At 43.1% G+C, this 24,633-nt stretch overlaps 1 long non-coding RNA gene across 1 annotated transcript in view; it reads right to left on the minus strand.

Moving 5' to 3' along the window:
• Window positions 1-211: 211 nt before the first annotated feature.
• The window catches only part of LOC142451339 (uncharacterized), a 33,839-nt gene continuing 9,417 nt past the window's right edge, over window positions 212-24,633 (minus strand). Inside the window, exons 2-3 of the long non-coding RNA XR_012784985.1 lie at window positions 4,409-4,546; window positions 212-1,025 (exon numbers count right to left, since the gene is read on the minus strand). This is a non-coding gene — a long non-coding RNA (uncharacterized LOC142451339). The remainder of the gene's footprint in view (window positions 1,026-4,408; window positions 4,547-24,633) is intronic.

Consider the following 24,633-nt stretch of genomic DNA (forward strand, 5'->3'; position numbering starts at 1 on the left):
ATGTACCATTCAGTGACATTGATTGACATTTGTGGTAGTTCCACAATCTGCTGTCGGTTTGAGAGGATTAAGAGTGAAGGGGTGGAGTCTAGCCTGTCAATCAGGTCACAGCTTAATGACCTCATTTGGAGGCGCTAAGGAGATAAATAGCTCTCTAGAGGCAGGACACATGGTCACTCCCTGTGAGACATTACGGAAGATGAGCCTGATAGAATTATGCTGATGCAACCAGAGACCCGGGAGCTGGAGAAACCACGTGGAGACCCCTGCCAGTGCTGAGATGCTTACACCACCACTGGATCCACAAGACGTCCCACCCACTGGCCTGTGATCTCCCTGATTTCGGCATCATCGCATGTGTTGTCTGAGTCTGAAGAGGACTTTATAAATTGGTATTGGACCTATGGGATAATATGAGAATTATGGACTTGATCTGGATGGGACTGGGATGTTTTCTCAATATTCAATTGCTCTTGTATATAAAGCTCTGTCTTATACACATGAGTGTGTATGAATTTGTTTCTCTAGCCTACCTGGACTAACAGAACATTTCTGTTGAGTTGTACAACCATTTCATTCTGCTTTCCTGAGTTGTTTCTCCTCATTTAACCTAAACTCACTACCTCCTAGATTTCCTTCCTACCTAAACTTCCAAGTTTCTGTTGTCTATCTGATATGGAGAGATCTCAAGGGAGCATAATGCTCAAGGCAGACATTGTTTAGTAATCAAACCAAAATCTTGTTATAAGAAGACCTTTAAGACGGCATTGGGGAATAGTTTTGGTGTACGACTTAAAGATGATCTCAGAGCAAGAGTTTCTAGGATTTATCCAGTCTTCCTGACTCCAAAGAGTTTGGAGTTCATGAGAATTTGAAAATCTGTTCTGCACTCTCCCCCATGTTGATCAGTATTCTTCTGTAGAGTTGTGGATCAACATGTTCAGTCTTGGCAGCTGGGCATCACCCATTCCTTCTGGTAGCACGAGGCAGTTGCTCCAAGAAGATATTCTGGATGTGGATGAAGTCTGTCAAATAAAAATCAAATTTGTGTGTTATCGCTTGGCATATTTAGGACTGTTCTTTTTTTTAACAATTTATTGGGGCTCATACAATTCTTATCACAGTTCATACATATACATACATCAATTGTATAAAGCACATCTGTACAGTCTTTGCCCTAATCATTTTTTTTCTCCTCTTTTCTTTTTTTACATTTTATTAGGGACTCATACAACTCTTAGCACCATCCATACATATACATACATCAATTGTATAAAGCACATCCATACATTCCCTGCCCCAATCATTCTCAAGGCATTTGCTCTCCACTTAAGCCCCTTGCATCAGGTCCTCTTTTTTTTTCCCCTCCCTCCCCTTTTCCCCCTCCCTCATGTGCCCTTGGTAATTTATACATCGTTATTTTGTCATATCTTGCCCTATCCGGAGTCTCCCTTCCCCCCTTCTCTGCTGTCCCTCTCCCAGGGAAGAGGTCACATGTGGATCCTTGTAATCAGTTTCCCCTTTCCAACCCACTCACCCTCCACTCTCCCAGCATCGTCCCTCACACCCTTGGTCCTGAAGGCATCATCCACCCTGGATTCCCTGTACCTCCAGCCCTCATATGTACCAGTGTACAGCCTCTGTCCTATCCAGGCCTGCAAGGTAGAATTCGGATCATGGTAGTTGGGGGGAGGAAGCATCCAGGATCTGGGGGAAAGCTGTGTTCTTCATCGATACTACCTCACACCCTAATTAACCCATCTCCTCTCCTAAACCCCTCTATGAGGGGATCTCCATTGGCCGACACTTGGGCCTTGGGCCTCCACTCTGCACTTCCCCCTTCATTTAATATGGTATATATATACATATACACATATATACACATACATACACACACTTATATCTTTTTTTTTTTTGCATGATGCCTTATACCTGGTCCCTTGGCACCTCGCGATCGCACCGGCCGGTGTGCTTCCTCCACGTGGGCTTATCCGCTTCTGAGCTAGACGGCCGCTTGTTCACCCTCAAGCCCTTAAGACCCCAGACACTATCTCTTTTGATAGCCGGGCACCATCAGCCTTCCTCACCACATTTGCTTATGCAACCATTTGTCTTCAGCGATCCTATCATGGAGGTGTGCAGTCAGTGATATGATTTTTTGTTCTCCCCCCTCCGTTCTTTCTAAGATTCATTTTGTTTTCAGAGAGCGTTGGGTTAGCTTAGGTTTTGATTCCAGTTGTACTGTTGTGAATGCTTGTCTTTCACTGTTGGCCTTTCCAGTGTCAAGTGTTAGATAACTACGTAAACTAAGCTATTAAATAACTATATTTCCTGACACTTTAAAAAAGCCTGATAACATGGCAATGACATGGAAAGTCAAAGGAAAATGTTACAGAAGGTCTGATGGAAAGGGGTGTAAATGTTTATTGATATCTCAGAACAGGTTCACATTTGCGTGGCGTTCGCACCCCTCTCTTCCTTTTCTTCTCGTAGATCCACTCTGCTCATTCAAAGGGACACAGAGACACCTGGAGCTTGACGTGACCGCTAAGAATTTGGCACCCGCAGCAGCCACACAGTCCAAGAATGAGACAAGCATAGTTGGGAACTGACACCATGCTTGGATCATTGTGACCATTACAGTTGGGGGAGATGAACTGCCAGCGACTCAGATTCACTTTTCTCCCCCTCCTTCCTTTTCCAAGTCTATTATTTAATAGCCTGTTGACACATCTTGTACTTAGTCTAATAATAACCCACGTTGCCTGAATCATCCTGCGTCACTGCGGGTCACACTTAGTCCTCAGCTGTTCCCATGGTTTGCATGGCTGGCTCTTGGTGCTATCTGAAAAGCCCCGGGAATGTGCAGGGTAATCACCGACTTTAATTTTAACCATGCATGACGTGGCGGCGGATCTTCCAGTTAACCTAGCTGACCTGGCTGAAACACAGATGGAGTTACAGTGAAGGAAATTCAGGGGGAAAGTTCCGTTGGCGTCCCTATGCAATGATATATGTAGAGGCCAACACGTGTGCTTTTAAATATCAAGATGATATCAATATGGTATCTATAAATGGGGACTTTCTATACCCATAAACAGTGACAGCCTTGGAAACTCACAGCGACAGTTCTACCATTTCCTATAGGGTCACTATGAGTCACCTGGCCAGGAGGTGAGTTGAGTAGTACATAGGATGTATATGACTACTATTGTATATACCATTGACCTGCTAACATACTTGAGAAACACATATATGTAGAAAATAAAATTGGTATGAGGTGGCTTCTAGGTGGTGATGGTGTTGGGTGCTGGTGAAGCTCATCAGGGCAAGAATGAAGTCTATAGGCCAAGAAATTATGCAATTCGTGATTTTACCTCACATTTAATTCCAAAAGAGGCAAATTATTCAATACATATTATTTAATTCCAAATGAGAAAGCACAAGGCACTATGAAAACATAAAACTTTTTTTGTGAAAACATATAGCCTAAGGACCTGAACTAGTCTTGGGATGTGAAATAGAGAAAAGTTCAGAACAATATAAAAGTTCATGATTAAGGATAGATTAATACATTATGGGAAATCTGTAAATCAAATCTATGCAGCTGTCTTAAAGAATTAGGTTAGCTTTCAGCATGCAAAAATGTCCACAATGAGTTTTAAAACTAAAAAAAAAACCTTGAAAAAGTATATGTGTTGTAGTTTTATTTGTGAGCATTGCATTTTATAAGTTAATAAAAAATTTAAGTGATATTTTAACTAGAAGTAATTATCATATAATTATGTGACGGAGTTTCAAAAAGCGCATGGAAAAATGTCATTAACTGATCATTCAATTTTCCCATCTGAAGCTACCTTGTGTAACATGGAAATGAATGTATAGGTGTCTGTGCTACTGCTTGTCACTAGCTGTTCGCCGTAATCTGTGTTCACCTTCTTCTGTAATCTATTTCCACTTTCATCTTCTTTCACCTGGGCCCGGGTGTTGACATTTCCCAGGCTTGTTTGCAACTAGGTGTGGTCAAGGGAATAGGTTACCTAAGTAGAATAGAGATACAAAGGTAAAGAAACATGTAAGTGTAATGTGGGCAGGTCTTAGTCTTTGGATGGCATACCTCCTCACCTCCTCTTCCCACCACATGGAACCTGGACTTGATCCATCTCTAAATGTGCAGACAAAGGTAATGTCCTGCAGCTGGTGAACGAGGAATATGGGACCTTAAACGAGTGCGGAACAGAAATTTCCAAACATCTTTGACCTTTTGCCTTAGAATTTTTATGTCAGAGGACAAGTAAACATCTGTCTTTGCTTTTTGTGTTTGCCTAAACCATTTTATTAGGAGCTAATCCAGACATCATTCCATTCTATAGCTCAATCACACCAAGCAGTGTTGTACTATCATTACCAATATCAGTTTCAAAACATTTTCTTCCTTCCTGAATTCCTTGATATCAGCTCCCCGGTACTCCCCTCCACCAACTCCTCCAGGAACCCTTATTTGAGTTATCATTTCTATAGGTTCATCTATCCTGGGTTTCAGGCACTGAAAAAGAGAAAAAACACATAGCAGAGTCAAGAAGGCTAACAGCAATGACAAAATACAACAGAGCCAAACTCCAATATGGGGGAAAACCCACTGAAAATGTTAAAAACCAATGGAGCACAATGTATATCAGAAGAGAGATCAAGTGACAAGGTTTTAAGCGTTCAAGTCAGATGTATCATTTTCATTTGTGATTGTCGTCGCTCCAATAGTCTCAGTCTGGTAGTCAGTTTGTTCCCATCCCTCATTATGGTTAGGCTTATTTCTGTGTAGATTCTGCAAATGTATTTTGGGGTTCCACTGTCATCCATAGCCTTCTGCAAACAAGAATCTTGCAACTTAAGCTCAGATCCTATTCCATCCCTCGGATTTGGATTATATCACTTACAACCCTTGGGGCACAGATGTTGATGTGCTTCTTCCATGTGGACTTAGTTGACCTTTCAGTTAGATGGCTGCTTGTTTGGAACAAGCCTTTAACACCACTGATGCTGTTCTTTCTAATAGCTGGGCACCATCTAATTTCTTCAGCACACTTTGCTTTAGTACCCTTATTTTCTGTGTTCCCTTCATGAGGGTGATTGTTTAGCAGGGCTATGCCATACACACTAATTTAAACATCTGTGTTTTAAGTTACTTGATCTCTTTGCAATAGCCACTTGTCTTGGAGCCTAATGAAGTTGGCATATGCATGGAACATTTTGCATGGTGACTTTGCTCTGGCGGGGGCTACGGAAGACTAGCACTGTGAGATATTTTTTTCTAAAATGTTTGAATTTTTGATTACTACCTAGAGTTTTATTATTGACTGATAGACACTTAGAGCTCTTCCAGCCTCTACTTACTACAAAGCCACTTCCCTAATTTGGGTATTTATGAGCACAGCACCCTACTCTTATAGAACCAAATTCAATTGTAGTTATCTAGTGCTGTTGTAACATAAATATCACAAGTGGCTGGCTTTAACAAACAGATATTTATTCTCTCACAGTTCAGGGAGAAAAAAAAATCTAAATTCAGAGTGGCAGCTCTAGTGGAAAGCTGTGCTTCCTGGTTCTAGGAGGCTCCAGCACAAAGAGCTCAGCGCTGTCGGATGTCCTTCACCCCTGGCTCTTCTTCCCAGGGGGTCGTAGGTCCTTCTGATGTCTACTCGCTTGTGTAATCTCTTTTATATCTCACAAGAGAGAGACTCAAGAGTGTCTCCGGTCTCACTAACATAATTGCCTCGATTCCTGCCATGTGAGCACCACAGAGTTCAAGATTCACAACAGTTGGATAATTACATCTGACCACCAAAATGTTGAAAGAATTACATAATCTGAGAATCATGGCTTAGCTGAATTAACACAACTTGAGAAGGATACGATTTAATCTGTAACAGTGGGGTTATGGAGGATTAGCACGTTAGGATATTTACTTCTGGAATATTTATAGTCCCAGTCATGACTTACTTCATAGGTTGCTATTGGACAAATAATATGGAATGAGCCCTGTTGGCACTGTGGACAAATGCCCCACTGCTAACCCAAGGGGTGGTGGCTCTATGTGTTCCTGCTTGCAGTTTTTAAGATGTCTTGTAAGCCAAACTGTAAGCCAAAGCTTGCAGTTTTGAAGATGTCTTGTAAGATCTGAAGTGTAATGTAATGATGAGTTTAAGATATCATGATATTCTTACTGATTGAGGGATCATTGTGGCCAAAATATGAAAACCTGACTCCACCTAGATGCTCAGCTAAGTCGGGCTTCTTTAGAACAAACACGAGGTACCTTTTAGAGATATTAAGTAATAAGATTAAGGTGTCGCGTGAAAAACTGAAGCACCAGGGAGCCAAACCTCAGATAAGTTTAGCCTGGGGAAATGCACTTTTTAGATGCAGAAAATCTGAAAACCAGGCTTGAATCATGCCAATGCTTAGATTTCATGGTATGAACCAGTAGATGCTAATAGGTATCCAGATAGTTCAAGACAGGTGAATATGTAACCCTCTTTTGTAAACACTTGGTATCTCAGAATTTCCTGACTCTGCCATAAATATTTTTCCCCCAAAAATTATGCATTGTTGGCTGATGGTGGGTTGCATTAAAAACAACCACGAGAATGGTTGTTATTGGCTGCTTGTTAATGCCTCTCGGTTGCTTTTAATGGGCCAGGCACAGCACCAAGCACTTTTTATGTGTATTACCTCCTGCGTGCCACACAACCTGAGAGCCAGATACTAATATTAAACTCGTGTCGATCTTCCCAACAGCCCGATGAAGTAGTTACTATTATAAGAGCTATTTCGCAATCAAAGAACGAATCCGAAGGCACATAGCAAGTAACTGGTTAGAGCCCAGGTTGGGACGCAAGGTTCTCGTGTTCCCAAGTGGGAACTCTTAGCACTGCTATATCTATAAATAAACAATCAAGAAAGGTTTCCAAGGGAATGGGCCCGAGAAGGGAAACCCCTCCAGTCACTGAGCATGGAGTGCGATGGAACTTCGTGATTTCTAGATCAAGTTCTCGGATTGGAGAGCTGACTCACAGCTCCGCGTCACAAGCTTTCTCCCCAGACAGAGCCCAAGTGTGATACCAGGGCCGATGGCTTTTTTCATGGGTCTCCGTGCTTTTAGCTATTTGGGTGGTGGGATTGGAAAGTCGTAATCTACCATGGGCATCGTGTTTGGAAACCTTTAATTGTTAGAGAAAACAACAGCAATACCGCCCCCCCCCCCAACACATGAACTTCACCAATCCCTCACCTATCTTTCTCTTACCTATGTTTAGCTTTGTAGCTGTCTGAGCAACACACGTGTGAGAAAACGAACTACGAAATCATACCCATCATTTAGATGTTTTCTCTAAGTCTAATCCAGACATAAGAGCAGGTTGTTACCATGGCGCTCAAGACTGTATGCACAGCACACAAATATCTCCCGAGTATACTTTTCCCCCAATAAAAATAGAAGGCAGAGAGCGCAGTGAATGTAGGTAGACTGACAGGATCGGGGGATACAAATGAGACATACTGCATTATGTTTCTTTGTTTTTCTACTTGGAAAACCATGACTTTAGCTCTTGTAATGCCGGAGCGCTACTTCATACAGACTCAGATCACTGACATTTGCCTCTGTTTGCTCCGGGTGTCCTTGGCGTGTGCTGCTGCTGGCTATAAATAGCCGATCCCCAAATACACTTATTGATCAGTTATGTAAGGCAAACGCCCGGTCACTGTACCAGCGCGTGTCCTGTCATGGGCAGAGGAGGAACGATGGCAGACCGGCTGAGCCGCAAGGAGAGTAGAAACGCCGACGCCACACCCCTTAGTGCATCCGTGAAAGGGGATAAAGACATAATCCAGTTGCATCACCGACTCCTGTGTCTTGGGAGAGGTCCATCTACAAACTCTTCAGGATAGCATTCCGGGGAGATATTAGGTAATGCCGGAACCCGATACTCAATATAAACTCCCCGCCACTCTTTGCTATTTGCTGAGGGCCCCAGTGGCGCACTGGGGTAGGCCTGGGATGTGAGCTAACCAAGGCAGTGGGTTTTGGGTTTGGGGTTTGATATTGTAAGGAGTTAAGGAACTCTGATGACGCTGCCAGTTGCTAACCCCAAGGTCAGCCATTGAAGCCCACGAGGGAGGCCGCTGAGCCCGGCTCCTCCAGGTGGGAGCTACAGCCTTGGAAACCTCATGCCCTGTTCGGTCAGACTGGGTCGGGATCGACTCAAGGGCAATGGATTTAGTTTGGTTTGATTTGCTATTGCAACCTCTTACAAAGACAAAGAGAGCAGGCCCTGACTTTCAGACCATGCTGAAGCTGGCCTGGCCCTAACCAGCAGGTGGGACCACTCCTGTGCCCGGCAACATCAACCGCCACACAGAGGATCAAACTCAGATAGGACTCTTCTGACCCCATAGGAAAAGGAGACACAGCAAGGTCACTGAAAAGAAAATTTGTCTAAGCATTGACAAAAAGCAAAGGGTGTTAGTCTAGGGAGACTAGAGAAACACATCCAGGTAGACTCCTATATGTGTAAGAAAGAGCTTTCTATCAAAAAGCAATTGTAGATTGAGAAAACATCCCAGCTCGGTGCAGATCAAGTCTGTAAGTCCGATATAAGCCCATATGTCTGATACCCGTCTCTAAATGCCTCTTCATACTCACAGAGCATATGCAGTAATGCCAAATGCCGGAGGATCACAGGCCAGTGGGTGGAAAGTCTTGTGGATCCAGTGGTGGTGGAAGCATCTCAGTGCTGGCGTGAGTCTCCACGTGGTTCCTCCAGCTCCAGAGCGCCAGCGCCATCAGCGAAGCTCCATGTGACTTGTCAACAGGAATGTCTCACTGGGAGAGAGTGTCTGGCCTCCAGCGAGCTATTTATCTCTGTAGTGCCTCCAAATGAGGTCATCAAGCTGAGACCTGATGGACAGGCTAAACTCCAGCCCTTCTTCTTTTTTTCTTTTTTTACATTTTATTAGGGGCTCATACAACTCTTATCACAATCCACACATATACATACATCAATTGTATAAAGCACATCCGTACATTCTTTTCCCTAATCACTCTCAACCAGCCCTTCATTTTTAATAGTCTGAAGTTGACACCAGATTATGCAACTACCACCTAAAGCTACTCGACAACCCACAAAACACCCAATTGCCCCCTCTTACTGAATGAGGACCGGCTACTTCTCACTCCATGGTAGAGTGGAACCTGTTTCTGACAGCTCGCAGAGCACACCTGACGTTCTTCCGTGCTCCCTAAATCACCCAGCCAGTTTCTCTCCAAAGTCTCTTACTACCTCTTCTTTCCCGAGATGAGTGACAAACCAACGTATGCCCCTCCGTGATCTGAGACTCCCTCATGGTTTATAGGACACGTCTTAATTACTGTTATCTGTTCCTTTTCCCTCTTATCTTCTCAAGTAGGAGATAAGCGTCCTGACGCCCATACCTGTTCTCTGTCACACTCCACGTAACTCTTCCCCACTTAGACTGAGCTATCTGTTTAGCAGTGGCTGAATAAATGAATGAAGACAAACTGGTTGCTGTGGACTCTGACTCCTGGTGAGCTCACGCGTGTCGGAGTAGAGCCTGTGCCTCAAGACTTGGGCTGATTGCTCAGAAGTAGACCGCCTGGCCTTTCTTTCAGGTACCTCTGGGTAAACTCGAACACCCAACCTTTCGGCTAGCAGCCAGGTGGGTTAACCAATTCGACCACAGAGGAACTTCAAATGAATGAGAACCAGGGTCCAATTGAGGCTAGAGTTCCCCCCCCCCAGGTCCCTCACAGCTCTCCTGTGCTATCAAGGAAGGCAACATCTAAGGAACGAACAGGCTGCGGCAGAGGTTCACCTCTCATGACTGACACCCACCAGGAGCATACATACATGCAAGCACTTTGTTCCCTCTCTGCGGTAATGACAATCTCAGCTTCCAAGGTTTGGCTTCCGACTTTCCTACCAGTGTGGTGAACGTTTCGGCTTATTTTCCACTCATGAGTAGTTCTATTGAGCCAGTGCTGGTAGCACAGTGGGTTATGCATTTGGCTGGTAGTGAGAAGTCAGCAGTTATGAACCTACCAGCTGCTCGACAGGAGAGAGATGAGGCTTTCTACTCCTAAAGCGGCCCAGTCTTGTCAACCCACAGTGGTGCTACTCAGTACTAGACAGTCACCGTAAGTCAGAAAGGCTCCGCGGCAGTGAGTGATGACGGGGGGTGGGGGGGGTGGGGGGTGGGGGGTGTACTGTTAGTAACCCTGACAACACAGCGGTTATGTGCTCAGCTGTGCTCAGCTGCTAGCTGGAAGGTCAGCAGTTCAAACTCACCTCTGCCCTGAAAGTCTATGCACTGGGTCACATAGATGCTATTATTCAAAAAATAATATATTTAAAAAATAAAATTAATAAATAAATGAAATAAAGGTACGTTTGGTTGATTTTTACAAAATGATCACTAAAGCGATGCTTACTTGTTTCAGGAAACTTGGTAAATCGAAAACAAGTTGAAAGAATGCAAATGTAAAGAAGAAAGTAGACCTACATCCCATTCTTAAGCTGTTTCTTTCTTCAAGTTAACTTCAGGTTCAAGTTTGCTCTAGCTTCTAGGCCAGATGTTTCGCAACGTGGGGATTTTAAGAGGAAAGGCAAAAGCAACTTGTGCTAGGTGGCGGAGAAAGGAATCTTACTGGTATTTTGTGAGAGGATGTGGGAGTGCCAGAATCCTGCCCTGCCGAGCCAGCAATGGCCTCTTCTGGCGCTCAGGGCTTTTGCGCTACCTTGAAACCCGGCCGCAGGGAACAAGGCTTGTGCTTGTGATTGAGCTCCTGCGAACCTGGGCGAAAGAGGGTGGCGGAGGGCTGAGGGAAGGATATGAAGGAGTATGCGATGGAAAACAAGGGGGCTGCTTCTCCCTCTCTGCTTTGAGCTTGAACACTCTAGGACCTGCCTTACAATTCAGCAATGGAACGTCATGACCAGGTGGCTCTCTCTCTCTCTCATATAAATATTTGGACCCCTGGGATATTAACCACATTGTTCCTACCCAAGAGTCGTTTTTCAACATAGGTAATCCCTTTTATTCTATTTCCCAGGGGATTGGGATCCTGTGAAAGATTCCTCAGCGCCAAACATGGACACAGAACATTTGTTTTCATTGCAGATTTTCCTTTAGCAAGATTGAGGTACAGCCCTTGCTCAAAAATGTAACTACATATATGTGTGTGTGTGTGTGTGTGTGTGTGTATAAAACCAGTGTCATTTTACTGTATATGTAGAGGAGGTTGGTTGGGGTATGTTCTAAGGTTTATGTTCTCAAGAACAGCAAAACAATAAAAATAAAATAAATTCTAACAAAATTACACATACAGGTACCATGATTCTGATAACAGCAAGCCAAAGTGTTAGTGCGTACCAACAATGGAAACGGTCTACAGGAACTCCAGCACTGTTTGCTGCTGTGATTGCTCACTGCAAGTAACCAGTCACTCTGACTTATGTCAGAAGGTAATTATGGGCTGGATGGATAGAATTGGGGTTATGGCATGTCATAGCACTCTGGTAACCAGCTGGCTCATCTAATAAATCCCAGGACTCTCCATGATGTCATCAAGAGCCAATCAGAGCCAATCACTCTCCTGAATTGCTGTTTACTTCCTACCATGTGTCCGGAATGTACTAAGCACTGTTCTAAGGAAGATGATTTGGTCAGTCCCAGTCATCCTGGTGATACGTCTCAATGAAAGCAAGGACATTGGTATATATCTAGGTTGCCTGACCTTGTGAAACTAGGATTTTATTTTTCTAATATAAAAAATAACTCTAAGTCCACTTACTATATTTCCACACTAACAATTTACATGCCATATGATTTTTACAAACCGTGCAACCCGCAGAACAATGGCAAGCTGTGAGAGTTATATGCATATCGCATATTTTTGTGAGTTCTTTACAGGTGGAAATATGGTCCTATCTTGGACTCCTGATGGGAATCACTGATCATGTCACAATTTTAAACACACAGTGAATGTGGCATCAATGATTCAGTGAGTCAGGTACTGTCTTCTTAGTTTTATAATTTTCTTGCATTTTAAAAAATGCTGTAAATCTTTAAAGCTCTTGGTTATGCCAGGTATAAAATAATAAACAACAACAAAATTAAGGGGTGACATTTCTCAGGTTTGAAAAGCGGCCTCCCAATTCTTTCCTGTTATTTTTAAAAACTAAGTGTCACTGGATCTTGGTTTATTATGAACTAAACAACACTCCTAGTGAGAGGGGCATTCTCCTTAGGGGGTTCCAGTAATGCAAAAGCTGATGTGTGGTTAAAATCCTGCCTCCTGAGTAGCATTTTTCCCAAGTATCAAATAGTGACTGATAGAATTTATTGATATACTAAGAACATTCTGCTTACGGTTGCTCTCTCATACTCAGAAGGAATCCATTAGACTAATCAATATCAATATATCCTTATGATTGCAAAGAAGTCCAATATCCCTAAGGTTGATGGGAAATGACCCAGGGGGGGTGGTGCTTAGCCATGCTTATTGACTCATCTTTTCACTGAGTCATGAGTAATAGCTCAGCCTCCTCCCCAAGTTCATCTCCTTCTGAGAAAATGCCCAAGCAAACAGCACAGTGGGGTATTTTTGAGCCTCTGACTTCATTTGAAGAGCTAGAAAAAGAGGAAACCTTTCTCTGGAAAAAAAAAAAAAGAAAAAGGAAAGGAAAAACAGTCCAAAAATGAGCCACACACAAAAAAAGAAGTTGCTATTTTCTACCAACTATTTGGAGATGGTTCACTTCCAGACCCTTGTGCTGTTCTTGTTGGCTTTGGCTTACCTCTGGGGGAACGCGAGTGCCTGAAATGAGGAGCGATCACATTCGGACGTAAAAACCTGACAGAAAGTAAAATAAATAGAGCTAGCAATCCAAGTGTGTTTCACCAGAAGCTGTATTAGTTAGTGGGATACATCCTTATATTCAGGAGACTTCCATAGTGGGATGCGTGTCAGTTTAGTGCAGTGCAGGTTCGGAGGGTTTACAAAATGATGACGAGAATAACTCTCGACTCTTCTTGGAGGATTACTCACATAGCCCTCCGGGGACTGTGCCCGGAGACTCTATATATTTACAGCGGCAATTCCTGGCACCCAGCAAGAGGCAGAAGCCACTGCACATTGAGTTTTGTGGTTTCTAAGAGCAAACAGAAACAGGCTCTACTGAACGTAATCCAGCAGAAAAGGGGAGCATTTTATCAACAAGTACAGCCAATCAAAGGAATGAGAACCCTTCAGAGGACAAGGCGAGAGAAGGAGAGATTATGGAGAAGAGAAAGAAGACTATGTGGCCCAGCAGGCAGACACACCTAGGCTTACGGAGCAGACAAGATCCTCCAGGGGACAGAGAAATAGAACAAGGTGATAGAGCATACAGAAGCAACACGCGTTCTGCTGGTTAACTCAGCTGAGTGATACCATGCTTGGGCATCCATTCTCCCCCCCCCCCCCCAAATGGTTATTATTGTTGTTACTATGCACAGCACAGACCTCAGTTTCTACATGCACAGTTCAGGGACACTGATTACGTCGTGGGGCAACCATTCGCCCCTTCTTTCCTGAGTTGCTCTCCCTCCATTGATGTAAACACCTCGCCCCTCAAGGTTCCTCCCCAATCTTCTGAGTTGTTCGTGTCCATTTGATCCCATGGAGATGAATCTTAGAAGAGCCTAATGCTCAAGGACGGTGATCTTGACACAGGAAAGCCCCAGACTGGTTTGGTGTTGAGAAGATTCTGGGATATTTTTGGCTATGGTTTCAAGATTCTCTTAGGGTAGATTAGCTTCACCCAATCTCCATGACACCAGTCAGCCCGGAGTCCCTGAGAATGTGTATTTCTCTTCTGCATAGTTTCCCTTTTGATCAAGACTCTCCTATAGAATCTTTGGCACGGTGGAATGTTTGATCAAAATATTCATTAGTGGGAAGCAGGCATCATCTGGTTACTTTGACCTCATGGCAAAGGAGGCACTTGACCCCCGTACCAATTAACCATAAAATTCGTACCCTTCAGGTAGATTCCTTCTCTCCCTGCTCTGCTGCCACCGGCAAACAACTGATGGGTCCTAGACGGCAAGCTTTCAAGACCCTAGGCACTGCCAAGGGTCTAGACGCGAGAACAGAAGCACAAAACACGATTCTTTTTTTTAAAAGTTAACTTTGTTGGGATAGATTTTGCATACTGTGAAACTCATCAGTGTAGAGCATATAGTCACCGTTTTTTAGTATTTTTACTGACTTGTGCAACCACCCCCATACTAATTTGAGAATATTTATTTGCATCCTGAAAAGAAACCCTGTCTCCATCAGCAATCATGCCCACTTCTTCATTTCCCTTTCCCCGTTCTCCACCCACACCCGCTCGCTCTCCAAACCAAAGTCAGTGTCATTAAGTGACGCAGACTTATAGCAACACCATGGGACAGGGTGGAATGGCCCTTGTGGGTTTCTGAGACTGTAAACCTTTATGAGAGTAGAAAACCTCCTCTTTCTCCCATCCAGTGTCTGATGGTTTCGAACTTGAGGTTTGAACAGTACACCAGGACTCCTCCCCTAGCCCTAGGCAGCTGCTAACCTACTTTCTGTCACTAAAGATGTGTTTGTGTGTTTTAAATAAATATCCTACTGGGTTAGCCGTGGCATCTCAGAGTGGTTTTCATTTGCATTGCCCTGAAGATTGATAGCGTGTGGCAGCTCTTCATCTATTTATTAGCCATTGCTCTCTGCTCCTTGTTTATTAACATTCTTTGCCATTTTAAAACCGGGTAGCTATTTGGGTCACATACTTTGTACTTGCTCACCCGCCACAGACGTTGGAATTGGCAAATGTGTTCCCACCTCCTGCGGGTTATCTTCTCAAGCAAGAAGTCCTGTTTGTGTGTGTAGCCCTTCCCTCTTCCCGGCAACTCTCTTTGCTCCTGCCTCCCTCAAGCTGAGACCACAGCGGAAGCTTTGATTCCGCACTGCGTCCTTAACCTCGCGCATCCCCCCCCCACTCCCACCCCCACCCCCACCCCGGCAGTCGGTATAATAAGACATGTTTTTTCCCTAGGACCGCTGTCTTCCTCAAAACGAGGAGTTCTGGTAAAGTCACCTGCAGAGCCGAGCGTGGAGGTCTGTGATCTCAGTGCTCCTTGGTTCGTCACCACGGATTTGATGACTTCCTGCTGGGGAATCATTTCTGGTATCAGGTCCGAAACCCTCCTCCCCGAGTCATTATTTCCAGATGTGAAACATGTTTTCCTCGCATCAAGAATGCCGGATTATTTCCCGATGGGAAAGGGGGACTCTACGCAGGTGCAGGTGGTTACCTTTGCGGCCTGCTGATGATCCGGAACAGACGCCCTCCCCGCCAGGAGCTTCAGGGGTTGAGCCCCTGAAGGAGGCCCTTGGGTGCTTCTGTCTCCTTGACGGCTTCCTTCATTGGTGCCCATCCTCCGCTGTAGCAAACATGTTCTAGTGACGGGTCTTTTCTAATGACGTGTCCAAAGTAAACAAGATGAAGTCTTTCCAGTCTAGGTGTACATCCAAGACGTGTTTGTTCATTCCTTTGGCAGTCCAAGACCACAGCTTAAACGTGTCCCTTCTGCTTCTTGGGTCTCCTGTTGCATTTCCCAGCTTTCCCACACATCTGAGCCAACAGAAACGACCGTGGCTGCTTGAGATGTGACATGACCTATCTACACATCTCACATGTATGTGTGCATGTGTACACATGTTAATGATTTAATATAATTTAAATTTATAAGTTAAATATGATCATGTTCATTTTGAGATTTAAGATTCATCTGTTTCCCTCAGTTCTAAATGTCTCCTCTGACATGACAGATTCTAATTATAGTTTCTTTGCACTTTTAAAAATACTTGAAGCAAAATTAATTAGGACCACGACAATCAGGATGTTTAGGAAAGAGCGAAATTGAATATAGAACATGATTTTTACAGGGTTTGCTTTTTTTATAATTGTCTCATTCAATTCTACACTGTCCATCTCTGGATTTCAAAAACATTTGTTGACAATATGCTTTGTGGAGAAAGGGCACCAACTATATGTAACTCGAAGCCAATGAACCTACTAAAATTTAATTATGTCATTATACGACCTCTAGCCATGCCTTTGATCCACAGGCCTCAAAGCTAAATATAATGGACCATGAGATGAAAACATAGGCAGCAGTCTAAGCTGTGAGAGGCATTTATTTATTTATGCATAGCAATTAAATATAAATACAGATTGGTTTCCAACCTCTGGTTTTCGACTTATTTGATGTCGGTAAACTTCCTCAAACTAAAAAAAGAGTTATTGTTCCTCATCAAAAATGAATTTATTCAGTGATGAAAGTATTACTGGAGAGCCTAATATGGAACTGCAACAGGAAAGAGAGACCAGGGGTTCCCTTACCTTCACTGAGCTTGTAATCTAGGACGTGGTCTGCTGGTCATAGGGCACATCGTAGGATGAGGTGCAGGCTGCTGTGAGAGGTCCCTACTGATGGGTATCTAACACAGACTGGAATGGAGCCCTGAAGGGTGGGTTAGCCACCCAAGTGAAGACTGTCCTCAGCAAAGGGAGCAGTCTGTGCAGAGACCTAGAGATTACAGAGGCAGGGTGCAGTTGGAAGCTTTGCTGTAGTGTTCTAAGACAAGAATTAGAGGGGAAAATGTGGAGCGCGTTGAAAGATGAGGGCTAGGAGAGGAAGTCTGGCCCTGATCGCCAAGAACACTGTAGCGGTGTTCAGAAAATCAACGGAAAGCAAGGCAGGACTTTCAACAGACGCAAATCACGGGATCTTATTTGCATTTTAGAGATATAATAGTGACAATCATAATACTTTCCAACATCCACTCAATGTTGATAACACCATCTATGTTTTAATGTGGTTTTCAAGTAAGATCACTCTGGTTGATAATGAGAACTCTCTACATAATATTAAAATGGTCAGGAAGTGGAAAAGAAAGACATTTTGTTTTCTTAAATACAGCTTGCTTTCATAGTCGCCAATGCTTGGCCATTTTTATGTGTAATATGAACTCCAACTTAGAAACCTTTAGCTTACAGTCTAAACAAACAGGAGTCATTTAGTTTAGGGACTGTGGAATTATTTGGAGAAATGAAGAGAGTCAGTGTGAATTCCATGTATCTGTCGCCTATCTATCTATCTATCTATCTATCTATCTATCTATCTATCTATCTATCTATCACTTCTTAGAAATCCCTGGTGGCATCGTGGGCTAGGCTTTGGACTGCTAACCACAAGGTCAGCAGTTTGAAGCCAAGAGCCACTCCAAAGGAGAAAGACCAGGATTTCTGCTCCCATAAAGGTTTACAACCCCAGAAAGCCAAAGGTGCAATTCCACCCTCTTCTATGAGTCAAAATCGACTCAATGGCAACAAGTTGGTTTCTGTTGGTCTATCTATCTATTCATGTACCCGTTCTGTTACATTTGTAAATTTTTCATGTATGTGCTTAGGCAAGTGGAAGTTTGGGGCATAGAGATCAGCATAAAGTAGTTGAGGAGATACAGACTCTCAGAGGATGAGGAGTCGCTTTATACAGATAGGTTATCCCAAAGAGGTTGTTGAAATGAGTAGCTGTAGGCACCATCAGAACTGTGTGAGGCCCAGGCTGACTAAGTTCCCAGAAGTGAAAAAATATATATATTTAATAACCAGTAAGGTAAGGACACTAACTAATGAGAAAGGAATGAGGCTCCGGAGCTGGAGGCTCCTTTCTGGTTTCTGAGTGCTGGGAATATCTAGGGTTGCTGAAGGAAGGGTCATAGAAGCTAAGGCAGCTAGGGCTCTTTCGGAAACAATGAGATGTTAACTTCTTAAGGAGAAATAGGAGAGCATTTCAATACATTGACAACCAGCGAGACTATATATCATTAGATGTTGAATATCATCAGTGCATGCTTCTATTTTTAGTATGTATGGAAAGAGCTATATAAAGATGATATAGTGGGTGTCTTAGTTTGTTACAGCGTTGTTATAACAGAAATACCACAAGTGGGTGACGTTAACAAATAGAGCTTCATTTCCTCAAAGTTCAGGAAGGCTGAAGACTGAATTCAAGGTCTAGGGGAAGGCTCTCTTTCTGTATTCTCTGGAGCAAGGTCTTGCTTTCTTGTCAGCTTCTGTTCCATGGTGATTGACAGGTGGTATGACATCTAGATTCTCTCATCTGTGCTTGCTTCTGTCTGCTTAATTTTCTCTTAAAAACGTTTGTTACCATATAATTCACATGATCACGCAATTCAATTGTTCGGTCATGTTAAAGAGTTGTGTGGTCACCACAATCAATTTCAGAACATTTTCTTCTTTCTTGCACTGACTGTTATTAGCTCCCGATTTCCCCACAACCTCTCATGTCATGCCCCTAGACTATTGATACAGTTACCGTCTCTATAGATTTACCTAGCCTGGATTTCCTATGCAGAAAAAAACATCCTAAATTCCCATCCCCCACCAAGAAAAAACCACCCATCACCAATGACACAATAAAACCGAGGAAAAGCTCAATAGAAAAGTAAACAGAAAATATTAAGAAAGAGGAACAAATAGACAATCCGTCAAGAGAGAGATGAAAAGACAAGGTGTCACATTGTAGACTAACTACATCTGTAGCCGTCCACTTTACAATCTACTCTTCTGATAGCAAAGCCATTCATGTGCCTGGTCCACAGAGGGAAGTCGCCTGAGGCTTAATCCACATGGGGATGCTGCAAATGGATTTGGGGGTTTCACAGTCATCGATAACCTTCTGCAAAACCGGGTGTTCAGAATGTACCCTCCAATAGCATACCATGCTCCAGATTTGGATTTTATTATTTACAGTCCTTGGATCACACAGGCTGGTGTGCTCCCGAATGTCGACTTAGCTGATGTCTGTCTTGCTTGGCTGCTTGTATGAAGACAAGAGTTTCAGACCCCAGATGACATACTCTCTGATAGCCACGCACCATCTGCTTTCTTCACCAAGCTTTGCTGTAGCACCCCATATCTCTGGTCATCTCTTCATAAGAACACAAGAGTATAACTGGCTCTTTTTATATCTCCAACGTGATGGGCTTAAAACTCCTCCTCCACTGACATCGACTTGTTAACATAAAAGAAAGTTCTGGTTCAAATGGGATTGCAACGAGGGGGTTAGGATTTACAAGACTGATTGTGAGGGGCACAATTCAATCCATAAAGGTGGGTACGGAACCAAGGTTACCAGCAAAACGAGAGCGTTGCCTTGGTCAGCAGCCAGGAAAACTTGTCTCCGTCAAAGAAGCTTAGGTCAAGCAGGTTAGTCTTTAAGATGATGTGTCAACAGAGCCCAGCTTCAAAAAGTTTTATTGGTGTCACATGGGAGATAAATCACACTCAGCATCGGAACAACCACAGTGTTGAGTCTCCTTTAAGGAAGGACATTAAACGGTCAGAATGAACTTCTAGTTTTCAAATGTTGATTCAGCTTTTAGAAGCTATAAGAGCCTCAAGACCAAAAATAACATCCTCCTTCGGCAGCAAGGCATCTCCCTTGTTCAAGTGTTTGGCAGGAGGTGGCAGAGTAGAATGCAGAGTGGGGGATGTTCCCGATGTATCATTTGCAGCGATGTGGTCTTTGACAAGGTGGCACATTCCTCAGAAGTCTGGCTTAGCCGCTTTCACAGAGACCAAGACGACAGTGGCTTAAGTAAAATACACGAGTGCCCTTCTCTCTCACTGAAAGTCCAAGTTGGTAAGCAGCCCAGGAGAAAGGGTGGTCTTGCTTCACATGACGCGTGGTCTGACCTGCATCAACGAGCTGATGAAAACTCAACCACAAATTATTGCTATTCAAGTCAATGCTGACTCAGAGCGACCCCCTGGGTTTCCAAGACTGTAACTATGACGGGAGCAGAAAGCCCAGCCTGTGTGCTGAGGAACCGCTGGTGGGTGTGGACTGCGACATCATGCGGGTCACAGCCCAACGCATAACCATGACCCCCCAGGGCTCCTAACTGGTGGCGGAAAGGCTTTTTAATGTGAGCAGGAGCAGGTTTCAAAGTCTTTGAGAAGGGACAAATACCCTCTGAAGCTCTGTCGTCAGTAGCTACTACAATGATGCGTGCTGTCTTCTATTTGAGGACAATCAGTACTAACTTGTCCGTGGCCATGAGTTTACATGGTGCCCACTTTCCCTAAAAGTGTAAGGCAGACAAAGTTTGTATTTCACCGCTCCCTTAACCCTCTTTGCATCTTTTTCTTCAACTCTAGAATTTCTCTTTCCTGCTCTCTGGGTGGGTGCTGTGGTTCATCTGAAAGACTCCCACTGACGAATCCTCGTGGCATTTTTGTTTCCTTTAGAAACGGTGCGTTGGTGGATTGCAGAAAGGAACGGCTTCTGATTCTCTCATACTTTAGGCTTCTGATTCTATCATACTTTAGGCTTCTGATTCTCTCATACTTTAGGCTTCTGATTCTATCATACTTTTGACCCTGCTCTTTCTTGGAGGGCAGCCACACATGTTCTCACTCAGGCATACATTTTGGAGAGCGTTAGGAAATGACATAATTTAAAGACTTCATTAATACTGTCCTTTTTTAAAAAAAGGATCCCCCCCCCCACACACAGCCTCCTCTGTCAGAAAGCCATGTAAATATAATTTTAACGTTGACAGGCATTTTAGAGATCATGAAGCCGTCATTTCACAGATGAAATAATTAAGGGTCATTGATATGCAATGATTTACTCATACAATTAGTTTTGGAATTAGGAGTAGAACCTGAGCTACTGATTCCATCTGGCAAAAAACTATACACTCACTGCCATCAAGTTGCTCCCAACACATAGCAACCCTGCAGGACAAGGCGGAACAGCCAGTACGGGTTTCTGACATGATCACGGGAGTAGAAAGCCTTAGTTTTCTCCTGAGGAGCAGATGGTGGTTTGGAACTGCTGACTTTGTGATTAATAACTCAAGGCATAACCCACTATACCACTAGGGCTTATTATAAGACTCATACACTGCATTTTAGAAATTCTAGGTTTCTGTGGGTATGAAAGAGGAATGGGTGCCTTAAAAGAAAACAGGGAAAATATAAACTAACTATTTTCTCTTCTATCATTGATCAAGTGACCACATATTCTATTTCCTCTGAAATAATCTTGGCTTATTCCTGATACCTGACATCATTACTAAGAGAAATAAATCCCTTTTACTCTCGGAGGTCTACTGGCACAGAGCATTAATGATAGGACTTCTTATTTAGTGAAAAGTTGCAATGTACTTCAAGTAGGGCATTGGACAAGTAACAAGGTAGGTGGTTCGAACCCCCTAGCTAATGCCTCGGTAGAACGATGAGGCTATTTATTCTAATAAAGTTGTACAGCCCCAGAAACCTACACAGAGTCACTATCAGTCAGAATCAGGGTGATGGCTGTGGGTTTTTTGTTGCTGTTGTATGTTGTTCATAAGAACTTATCTCAGTCATATACACGTACTCTTGGGTGTGTGTACTTGGTCTCAATGTATATTGCATTTACTGTGGGTCACAATAAAAATAAATTCAGAAAATGGGAAAACCACTGCACAAAGAACTCCAGAGCACAGAACAAAACAGAAACCTCGCATGGACAGTTCTACCTCACCCTAGTGTAGTGGTTCTCATCCTTCTCAATGCCATGACCCTTCAAGACAGCTCCTCATGTTATGGTGACCCCAACCATAAAAGTATTTTCATTGCTACTTCATCACTGTCATTTTGATACTGTTATGAATCATCATGTAAATATCTGATATGCAAGATATAATTTCATTGATACAAACTGAACATCATTAAAGCATAGTGATTGATCACAAAAATAATATGTAATTATATATTGTGAAATAATTATTTCTAATTACAAATAAATGAAAATTTGTCCTGAAGCATGATGTAACATGGGTAACAATCTTCACTCCTGGTACTCAGATATGGGCATATCTGCATGTGGGTGGACCTGCCTGGAGATGGATAGAGGAGCGGTGTCTCGGTTCTTAAGACCATCAGAACTATGTGTTTTCCAATGGTCTTTGGCGACCCCTGTCAAAGGGTCATTCAACTCCCAAAGGGGTCAAGACCCACAGGTTGAGAACCACTGCCCTAGAGGGTGACTTTGGGTCAGAATTGACTCATTGGCACTGAGTCAATTGGTGTTCTCTCTTTAGTAAGGAGACTTTAGAAATAAGCTTTCTCTCCTTTGCTTAATTATAGATCTTAATTTTTGGTTGTAAGTTGTGTTGGAACAGGTTGACTAGAGAAACAAATCCTGTAATAGTCATCTATGTGTAAGAAAGACCTATAAATCCAGAAATTGTTATATACCAAGGAAACATCCCAGCCCAGTCCAACTGAAGTCTATAAGTCTGATACTAGTCCATAAGTCTCTTTTCAGATGCAGGCAGCCACATGCACTGATGCACAATGCAGGACGGTCACAGCCGGGGGTGCAAAGTCATGCGGATCCAACGGCAGTGGTAACAGTGCAGGGCCTGCGGCACCCAGGGCCAGCCAGCAGGAAAGTGAAGCCAGAGAAGGAGAGGGAGGGGCGAGGGTCCCAGGGTCCTTCTTATAAGAAGGCCATGCCCACAAGGAGGCATCGCCCCTACACTTTTATATAACATCAAGTTGACACGAAATTATGGAACCACCACCTAAGTACACATGCTGTCTTCATAATATGAGCTTCCGTAAGACTGTACCTAAACCTTCCAAAATTTATTGGATTCCAAGTAGATAACTTCCATAATTTCAATACCTAACTTGGAGCAAGAATCTTAAACAGGAAGATTTTCCTGAAAAAGTAAGGCACAGTCTATAGCAATATATTCCCAACAGGATGTTGTCTCCATTTTTTCCTTATTCATTTCTCCAGCCAACAAATCAATAGCCGTTAGCACTGTATCTGTGAGCTTACCTACAGTGATGAGATGCCCTTGACACATATAAACATTACACACTGTTTGCCCTTTACCTTAATTGAAGATTGAAATTGGTGGTGGTGGTGGGGAGGAAATGGCCTTAAATGTAATTTTTAAACTCACACATTCTAAAGTGTTTGATGTTGAACATGTCCTCACAAATTAGCTTGTAAATGTTTAGAAGGCGTCATGCGGATTTCTCATAAGCCCAGTTACCCACCCTGACACCACTTTAAACTTTTCAAATCATATTTCATTGGCTTGAACATTGGTCCCGCTCTACCTGTCCAAGAAAAACCTTGTCAAAGGGAGAAAGATTTGTGCATAACGACATTCTCTGTGGCACCATTTAATTTATGAAGAAGTTGAACCACCTAAATGTCAGTAAATTATAGTGTCTTCTGTTCATATTCTGACAGTTTTGTAGCCAGTAAAAAGAATAAGGTTCAGCTGCATATTTTGATGTGAAAACATGCTAATTAACTATCCTAGTTAACTGAAAAATTTTTTATTATTCCAAAAATATATGCAGTATAACCTATTGCAAAAAAGGTTGCACATGCCTATAAAATATACCATCTCTAAATGGGTGCATAAGCAAATGTGGTGAAGAAAGCGGATGGTGTCTGGCTATTGAAAGATATAGTGTTTGGGGTCTTAAAGACTTTAAGTTAAACAAGCAGTCATCCAACAGTGAAGCAACAAGCCCACATGGAAGAAGCACACCAGCCAGTGTGATCATGAGGTGTCACTGGAATTGGGTAACAGGCATCAGAACATGCATAACAAACAAAAACACATTGTTAAGAACGAGGTGGGCTCGGAGTGGAGACCCAAAGCACATCTGAAGACAAGGGAACATCCCCCCACAGAGGGGTCACAGGGATGAGACAATCAGAGTGCAGTAGAGCACTGATGGGTCACACGCTATACCTCTGGGTTCTTGAGGCCTCCTCACCCCCCACTGTCATGACCCCAGTGCCGCTTCCCACTCTAGATTGGACCGGAACACGTTTGCAGACACAGGCAAGAGATAAAGCTCACAACACATGGAACCCAGGAACAGGAATGGGAATAGTGATACCAAAAGGAGAGTAGGGTGGCACCGATCGCAATGATTGGCACAAAACCACACACACCCCTCCAGGAGGAAGAACAACAGAATCCATTGGGAGAGAGTAGTCGGTGTGACATATGAAAATAATAATAGTTTATCATCTGTCAAGGGGCCACAAGGGTGGGCAGGGGGAGAAAGGGAAGAAAAGAGGCGCTGATCCCAAGGGCTCAATAGAAAGTAAATGTCTAGACTAGGATGATGGCAATATATGTACAAATATGTCTGATACAATTGATATATGGATTGTAGTGAGTTGTAAGAAGGTATATATATATATCTTCTTTTTAATTAAAAGATCATTTTATACATATATATATAATTGTTATCAGTGTGAATTAGGGGAGATGGGGCACAAGAGAATTGCATCTTTGTTTTTATATTTACATCGTTTTATTTTTTGCTTCGTGTATTAATAAAAGCAGATTCAAAGGAAATGCATTGCTTGTTCCTTTTTTTCTTTCTTTCTTTCTTTCCTTTTCTAAATTCTTGGCAA

Source organism: Tenrec ecaudatus, chromosome 6 (assembly GCF_050624435.1).
Source record: "Tenrec ecaudatus isolate mTenEca1 chromosome 6, mTenEca1.hap1, whole genome shotgun sequence".
Taxonomy (NCBI): Eukaryota; Metazoa; Chordata; class Mammalia; order Afrosoricida; family Tenrecidae; genus Tenrec; species Tenrec ecaudatus.